Source organism: Zea mays, chromosome 9 (genome assembly GCF_902167145.1).
Source record: "Zea mays cultivar B73 chromosome 9, Zm-B73-REFERENCE-NAM-5.0, whole genome shotgun sequence".
In the NCBI taxonomy this organism is placed as follows: Eukaryota; Viridiplantae; Streptophyta; class Magnoliopsida; order Poales; family Poaceae; genus Zea; species Zea mays.
In genome coordinates, this window is record NC_050104.1 from 122,264,407 (window position 1) to 122,273,824 (window position 9,418).

Genomic DNA, 9,418 nt, shown 5'->3' on the forward strand with positions numbered 1-9,418 from the left:
TTGAAACAGGGGAGAAAATTTCAAATCTTGAAAATGCTTCTCAAAATCATATTTATTTACCTTTGACTATTTACAAAAGGACTTTGAAAAGAATTTACAAAAGTATTTGCAAAAACAAAACATGTGGTGCAAGCGTGGTCCAAAATGTTAAAATTATAAAGAAACAATTCATGCATATCTTATGAAAATATTTATTGGTTCAATTCTAAGTAATCTTTGCATTTACATTTTGCAAACTAGTTCAATTATGCACTTCTATACTTGCTTTGGTTTGTGTTGGCATCAATCACCAAAAAGGGGGAGATTGAAAGGGAATTAGGCTTACACCTTTTTCCTAATTGATTTTGGTGGTTGAATTGTCCAACACAAATAATTGGACTAACTAGTTTGCTCTAGTCTATGAGTTCTACAGGTGCCAAAGGTTCACAACAAACCAATAAAAAGACCAAAGATGGGTTCAAATAAAAAGAGCTAAAGACATCCCAAAAGGCACCCTGGTCTGGCGCACCGGACTGTCCGGTGCACCAGGGCACTCGACGTTGAACTTGCTACCTTCAGGAAAACCAGAGAGCGCTCCGCTATAATTCACCGGACTGTCTGGTGAAGCACCGGACAGTGTCCGGTGTCACACCGGACTGTCCGGTGTGCCAGCGGAGCAATAGCTACTTCGCGTGCAATGGTCGACTGCAACGCATTTAATGCGCGCCTGCGCGCGCAGAGGACAGAGGACGCGTAGTTGGCACACCGGACAGTCTATAGGACCTGTCCGGTGCACCACCGGACAGCCCAGAGGCCCCACCTGTCAGAGCTCCAACGGTCGAACCCCAACGGTCTGCTGACGTGGCTGGCACACCAGACAGTGTCCGGTGGCGCACCGGACTGTCTGGTGCGCCATGCGACAACAGCCTTCCAACGGCCATATTTTGGTAGTTGGTGCTATAAATACCCCAACCACCCCATATTCAATGGCATCCAAGTTTTCCACTTTCAACACATTACAAGAGCTATAGCATTCAATTCTAGACACAACCAAAGAGATCAAATCCTCTCCCAAGTCTGGAATCACTCCAAACCAAATAGTGACTAGAGAGAGCGACATTTGTGTTCATTTGAGCTCTTGCGCTTGGATTGCTTCTTTTCTTTCTCATTGTTCTTGTGATCAAACTCAATTGTAACCAAGGCAAGAGACACCAATTGTGTGGTGGTCCTTGCAGGAACTTTGTGTTCCGTTTGATTGAGAAGAGAAGCTCACTCGGTCTAAGTGACCGTTTGAGAGAGGGAAAGGGTTGAAAGAGACCCGGTCTTCGTGACCACCTCAATGGGGAGTAGGTTTGCAAGAACCGAACCTCGGTAAAACAAATCATCGTGTCTCGCTCTTTATTTGCTCACGATTTGTTTTGCGCCCTCTCTCTTGGACTCATTTATATTTCTAACGCTAACTCGGCTTGTAGTTGTACTTAAGTTTATAAATTTCAGATTTGCCCTATTCACCCCCCCTCTAGGTGACTTTCACTAACGGCTCTCAAGTAGAGCAAGTTGATCTTGATGAGATAGGTGATGAAGAGGCTTCGTGCGTCACGCTAAGGAACATGTCCATTGGGGATGTGTGTCCTAAGGAATCCGAAGAGCCACCACATGCACAAGATCAACCATCTTCCTCAATCTAAGCATCTCCACCAACTCAAGATGAGGATGAGGCTCAAGATAATGAAGGAGAAGTCAAGAAGTTGAGCCACCTCAAGAGGAGAGCAATGATCAAGGGGGAGATGCCCATGATCAAGATGAGGAAGGTGAACAAGTTCCAAGACCGCCACACCCAAGAGTCCACCAAGCAATACAACGAGATCACCCCGTGAACACCATCCTCGGCGATATTCAAAAGGGGTAACTACTCGATCTCGTGTTGCTCATTTTTGTGAACATTACTCCTTTATTTCCTCTATTGAGCCACACAAGGTAGAGGAAGCACTTTAAGATTCGGATTGGATGGTGGCGATGCAAGAGGAGCTCAACAATTTCACTAGAAATGAGGTATGGCATTTAGTTCCACGTCCTAAACAAAATGTTGTAGGAACCAAGTGGGTTTTCCGCAACAAGCAAGATGAGCATGGTATGGTGACAAGGAACAAAGCCCGACTTGTGGCCAAGGGATATTCACAAGTCGAAGGTTTGGATTTCGGTGAAACCTATGCACCCTTAGCTAGGCTAGAATCAATTCGCATTTTACTTGCCTATGCTACTTACCATGGCTTCAAGATTTATCAAATAGACGTGAAAAGTGCCTTCCTCAACGGACCAATCAAGGAAGAGGTCTATATTGAGCAACCTCCCGGCTTTGAAGATAGTGAGTATCCTAATCACGTATATAAACTCTCTAAGGCGCTTTATGGGCTCAAGCAAGCCCCAAGAGCATGGTATGAATGCCTAAGAGATTTTCTTATCACTAATGGCTTCAAAGTCGGAAAGGCCGATCCTACTTTATTTACTAAAACTCTTGACAATGATTTGTTTGTATGCCAAATTTATGTTGATGATATTATATTTGGGTCTACTAACGAATCTACATGTGAGGAATTTAGTAGGATCATGACACAAAAATTCGAGATGTCTATGATGGGGGAGTTGAAGTACTTCTTAGGATTTCAAGTGAAGCAACTCCAAGAGGGCACCTTCATTAGCCAAACGAAGTATATTCAAGACATTCTAAACAAGTTTGGGATGAAGGATGCCAAGCCCATCAAGACACCTATGGGAACCAATGGGCATCTCGACCTCGACACGGGAGGTAAATCCGTAGATCAAAAGGTATACCGGTCGATGATAGGTTCTTTGCTCTATTTATGTGCTTCACGACCGGATATTATGCTTTCCGTATGCATGTGTGCAAGATTCCAAGCCGACCCTAAGGAAGCTCACCTTACGGCCGTAAAACGAATCTTGAGATATTAAGTTTATACTCCTAAGTTTGGGCTTTGGTACGCTCGGGGATCCACATTTGATTTAATTGGTTATTCGGATGTCGATTGGGCGGGGTGTAAAATTAATAGAAAGAGCACATCGGGGACTTGCCAGTTCTTGGGAAGGTCTCTGGTGTCTTGGGCTTCAAAGAAGCAAAATTCTGTAGCTCTTTCTACAGCCGAAGCCGAGTATATTGCCGCAGGCCATTGTTGCGCGCAATTGCTTTGGATGAGGCAAACCCTTAGGGACTATGGTTACAAATTAACCAAAGTTCCTCTTCTATGTGATAATGAGAGTGCAATCCACATGGCGGATAATCCCGTTGAACATAGCCGCACTAAACACATAGCCATTCGGTATCATTTTCTAAGGGATCACCAACAAAAGGGGGATATCGAGATTGCTTATATCAACACTAAAGAACAATTAGCCGATATCTTTACCAAGCCACTAGATGAACAAACTTTTAACAAACTTAGGCATGAGCTAAATATTCTTGATTCTCGGAATTTCTTTTGATGTTTTGCACACATAGCTCATAATTATACCTTTGATCATATCTCTTTTATTTGCTATGACTAATGTGTTTTCAAGTGTATTTCAAACCAAGTCTTAGATTGAAAGGGAATTGGAGTCTTCGGCGAAGACAAAGGCTTCCACTCCACTCCATCAAATTACTCATCCTTCGCTGTCGCTCCGAGCCACTCTCCAACTTTTGGTATAATCTTCACTCATATATTGTTCGCCAAAGGGGGAGAAAGTAGTCAAAAGGGCTTATATTTCACTCAAGTATCCATTTTTGGCGATTCATGCCAAAGGGGGAGAAAGTATTGGCCCAAAGCAAAAGGACCGCACCACCACCTAATTTTAAAATAAAGATTCTCAAATTGATATCCTATTGTGTTCAAAAGGGGGAGAAAGTATGTTCAAAAATGGGAGAAAGTAGTATCTTCGAAAATTGCAAAACCCTCTTGAACACTAAGAGGAGGATTTCACTAAGGGGGAGTTTTGTTTAGTCAAAGGAAAAGCATTTGAAACAGGGGGAGAAAATTTCAAATCTTGAAAATGCTTCTCAAAATCTTATTCATTTTTTCCTTTGGCCATTTGCAAAAGTACTTTGAAAAAATTTACAAAAGAATTTTCAAAAACAAAACAAGTGGTGCAAGCGTGGTCCAAAATGTTAAAAATATAAAGAAACAATCCATGCATATCTTATGAGAATTTATATTGGTTAAATTCTAAGTAACCTTTGCACTTACAATTATGCAAACTAGTTCAATTATGCATTTCTATATTTGCTTTGGTTTGTGTTGGCATCAATCACCAAAAAGGGGGAGATTGAAAGGGAAATAGGCTTACACCTTTTCCTAAATTGATTTTGGTGGTTGAATTGCCCAACACAAATAATTGGACTAACTAGTTTGCTCTAGTCTATAAGTTTTACAGGTGCCAAAGGTTCACAACAAGCCAATAAAAAGACCAAAGATGGGTTCAAATAAGGAGAGCTAAGGACATCCCAAAAGGCACCCTGGTCTGGCGCACCGGACAGTGTCCGGTGCACCAGAGAACTTGACGCTGAACTCACCACCTTCGGGAAAATGGGAGGCCGCTCCGCTATAATTCATCGGACTGTCCGGTGTGCCAGCGGAGCAACGACTACTTCGCACGCAACGGTCGACTGCAACGCATTTAATGCGCGCCTGCGCGTGTAGAGGACAGAGCACGCGCAGAAGGCGCATCGGACAGTCTACAGGACCTGTCCGGTGCACCACCGGACAGCCCATAGGCCCCACCAGTCAGAGCTCCAACGGTTAGAACCCAACGCCCGGCTGACGTGGCTGGCGCACCGGACAGTGTCCAGTGGCGCACCGAACTGTTCGGTGCGCCATGCGAAACAGACAGCCTCCCAACGGCCACTTTTGGTGGTTGGGGCTATAAATACCCCAACCACCCCACCATTCATTGCATCCAAGTTTTCCACCTTCAACACATTACAAGAGCTATAGCATTCAATTCTATACACAACCAAAGAGATCAAATCCTCTCCCAAGTCCGGAATCACTCCAAATCAAATAGTGACTAGAGAGAGCGACATTTGTGTTCATTTGAGCTCTTGCACTTGGATTGCTTCTTTTCTTTCTCATTCATTCTTGTGATCAAACTCAATTATAACCGAGGCAAGAGACACCAATTGTGTGGTGATCCTTGCGGGGACTTTGTGTCCCGTTTGATTGAGAAGAGAAGTTCACTCGATCTAAGTGACCGTTTGAGAGAGGGAAAGGGTTCAAAGAGACCCGGTCTTTGTGACCACCTCAACGGGGAGTAGGTTTGCAAGAACCGAACCTCGGTAAAACAAATCATCGTGTCTTGCTCTTTATTTGCCCGCGATTTGTTTTCACCCTCTCTCTCGGACTCGTTCATATTTCTAACGCTAACCCAGCTTGTAGTTGTGCTTAAGTGTATAAATTTCAGATTCGCCCTATTCACCCCCCTCTAGGCGACTTTCACCACTAGCATCCCAACCTAAACCAGTATGTCTTGTTAATTGCTTCCAAATCCCGTAATCAATTTTCAATCTGTCCCATTTGTTCTTAAATTGTTTATGGGTGTACACAACTCTTGTCCTTTCTTTGATTTTCTGAATCACATTTTGGTAACCGGTTTTGTTCAAATGAGTGCTTGAACGATTTCCGATGAGGACTTCGTCAGCAAAAATTTCACATGCTATCCTAGTATACTCATCACACCAAGTGGCCATACTGTATACAACAAATTTGACAGATGAACATAACATCACAGACAACCAAATGACACGATAACATACAATATATCAAACTTTGTAACATAGAAAGTAGCAAATGCGGCAATTACCTAGGATCTGTTATGTCGACGTTTCCAGCTTGTTCTTCGTTTGATATCACATCTTGTGGTACTGATTGACTATCGTCTCCCTGTCTAGTGTATCCATGGCCATGCCCGGTCATTGGTTGGTTGTGCACAGGCGTGGAGAAGCCAAGTCCGTCCACCAATGGGGTGTGGCTACGCCCAGGCAAGACAAATGCAGAGGAGACGGTGTCTGGCAGCCCTGCACAAAACAAACGTGGAATTACTTGCAAGCGCCGGTCAGCAACAGATGCAAACCAAATGGAGATCGCGTGGAACGGAAGAATCCAAACCTGTCGCGCCGGTGGGAACCACACAAGCCGAGGCCGCGATGGTGGGGAATCTGGCCACGCCTGCGCCGATGGGAACTGAAGACCGCGCCGTCGTTGGATGGGAGAGACCCAGGCCGCCAAGATGGCCCGCCGCCATGCGTGTTGCTGGGAATCCGCGGCCGCCTCCAGCAATCCCAGGTCGGATGCCTCCACGGACCGCATCGTGGCCATCACCGGCTAATCCGTGGAGTTGCCCGGACGCGCCGCTACCTCCCCCAGCCATTCCGATTGCAGGCGCGCCTGCGATGTGGCCTTGCCCAGCAGCGTCATTGCCTCCACTGGCCGCGCCGAGGGATCCTTCGGGCGCGCCATGGCCGAGTGCGGGTGCGGGCGCGCTATGGCCTCGCCCGGCTGCGCCGTGGCCGCCACTAGCTACGTCGCCTCCTACGGGCGCGATTTGGCCTCGCCTGGCCGCGCCATAGCCTCCGTCGTCCGCGCCGGCGATCCCTTGCCAGGTCCGTAAGGGATTCATGTTCTTCATGATAGGATGTGTGCAGGCGTACGAATCTCGAATAGAGACGAGATGGGATCGGTGGGAGGGGGTTTTCACAAAAAAGACAGGAGCCAAAGCTGGGTGAGCCACATTTTTTGGCTTCACCTATCTAGTACAAAACAGGGAAGTGCTTTCCACCTAAAGCCATCTAATAAAAGCGTGTTTGGTATGGCTTGTGGGAAAAGGCGTGAAGCTAAAGGAGAAGCCGCTGAATATAAGCCCTGCCAAAGCCCTGCCAAAGGGGACCTAAAACAAACAAGACAAGTGCTTTTCATATAAAGCCATTTTAGAAAATAGACAAATAGTATTTGGTACAACTTTTATAAATATTAGTAAACTCAAAAAGTCATACCAGAATGTCATTAATATAATCAGTGGTGAACCCACAAGTGGGTCTAAGTGGGCCGTGGCACACCCTAGCCACACCCAGCCCACCAAGACCCTAGTTGATCCCTTCCCCTTCGGGCTTCGTGTGGTAGCACGCCCGAACGATCTGTGTCGCCGTCGTGGCTCGTCCCGCCTAGCCGTCAGCAGACATCACAGCCAGCGCCTCAGCCGCCACGTGCCCTACCCCTGCCTAGCGCCAGGCTGGTGTGCCTCGTCGTCGGCACCTGGTCCCGCGGCCCTACCTCCCCGACGGCTAGCGCGCGCGTCGCCTCCTGGCTCCCCCGCTCGGCGTCTGTGGATCATGAACTGAATCGTGCTCTTTGCGAGTACTATAACTCTATAAGTGTTTTTATTCATTACAGTTTGTAGTGGCAGAACTGCACAAGCAAGCAGCGTTGTGGCATGTTGTGTTGCTAATCGTTTGAACTTGATCCGGTCATGTGTTGTCTGTGCAAAATCTTTAGTGATGGCAATGCTGCTATATCTTCAAGGTTCTGCTTGGATTAGGTATATTTATTTGAAGACGCTGATTTGAGTGCAAGTTCCCAAAGAAAATACCCCTTATCCAATCACCCCACCGGTCCCTGTAAAGTTCATCTGTAGTTCAAAACTTGCGTGACACAATTAGGATATCGAGATAGACTTGGTACATGTGTCTTAAAAAAATAATCTGGTACAGACTTCTAGATTATTCAGGATTTTAGCATTGAAAAAACAACTAAATGTAGCATTTTACCCTTGAGAATTAACACATACAGTTAGATGAGAACACGATGGGAATAGGAAATTGCTATGAATAGATTAATCAGGTTTTTTTCTCTCCTTTGAGTAACACCCTAGAGGTGCTATGACAACTTTTTATGCAGGAGGAAGCTTGTTGTATGTGCTTGTAAAGCATACACCAACTTAAAGCAACAAGTTGTTTTCTCTGTGTTTATAGATCCTGTTTAAAGATAGAAGCCTAGAACATATAGATAGTCTTCACATGATGTTTGTAGACTCCGAGATATTATTAAAACTAACACTATAAGGTTTTTTTCTTTGTGTAATTTTTATGCATCTATTATAACATGTTCAAACTGCATGTATTCTAATATATGTAACTTTCACATTTAATAGGTAAATATTAAACTTTCTATCTATTTACCGAACTAGTTACTGAATTTACTAGAAGTATACACACACAATTGTGTATAAAAAAATGTTGTGTCACCCCCTATATAGAAAGCCTTGGTCCGCCATTGAATATAATGCCTATAGCAATCAGCATCATCTTTTGGCTCACCAGCTAGGTCTTGAGTCGATCTTTGAGCACACACACTAATTATTCACTAACACAGCATGTCAGCATACATACGTATCTGCATAGTAGCTAGTAGCATTGGTGGGCCGTGGAAGTGTACGTTTGCTTTTGTTACAAAATATTGTCCTGTGATCAACTGGCAGTTACTCCCAAGGGACACACCCCTTGGAAGACTTTGTATCCCCTGTATAAATACATGACACTCTGCAATAAAGACAACAGTCTTGTCATTTCTCTCTGTCTCTCTCCACTGGATTGCCCACTGATTTCTAACACGTTATCAGCACGTGCTCTCCACCGAGCGGAGACCAGAAGGCCGTGACGCTGCATGAACGAGAGGTTCCAGAACATATCTGCCCTCGTATGCGTGCAGCGCGAGAACAGGAGAAAACGATGGCGTCGGCCATCAGAGCCAAATGAAAAAAAAGAAGAAAGGATCAAAAGCATGAAAATCGTAAGTATTTCAGTATGTTATTACCTACGTCTACATGCAATGCGCGTGGACAATGTTTTTGTGTACGCGTGTGGGACTGGAACCCCACGGCTGTGCACTGCGCGTGGCACCCCTGCCCGCACCGCCGCTGGGCTGTGCGTCGGAGCCACCAGCCCAGGCTGCCGCCGAGTCGCGTGCCCGCCCAAGGCTAGGCAACTGCACAGGAACCGGGGCCGACAACCGTCGGGGCCTCGCCCGCGAGCCGCAGGGGCTGCACCGGCGCTCTGCCGGGTGGCCGCGCCCGCGCCGGGGGGCGCCTCACCTGCGCCGCCATGGCCCACCCGGGGCCTGCCCCCGCGACGCTGCCGGGGCCGAGGGCTGTGCCAGAGCCGTGAAGCTGCGCGCCGGAGAGCGCCCGCCCGTCGCGCGCGCCTGGCCGGGGCCGTGCCACCGGGCCGCGATGGTGCCGCCGGGGTCCGAGCGCCCGCGCCGCGCCTCGCCTGGCCTTGCGCCCGCGCGACCGCCGGAACGCGCGCCGACGCCGGGGGCCGTGCCCGCGCCGCCACCGGGGCCCTGGCTGGGGTTGGGGCTGTGCACCGGCTCGCACTGCCGCGGCCGTCCTCCCCATG

General features: G+C 47.1%; 1 pseudogene; it reads right to left on the reverse strand.

Moving 5' to 3' along the window:
* Positions 1 to 6,396, reverse strand: part of LOC103640244 (probable xyloglucan galactosyltransferase GT19) — a 43,882-nt pseudogene extending 37,486 nt beyond the window's left edge.
* Positions 6,397 to 9,418: the final 3,022 nt, after the last annotated feature.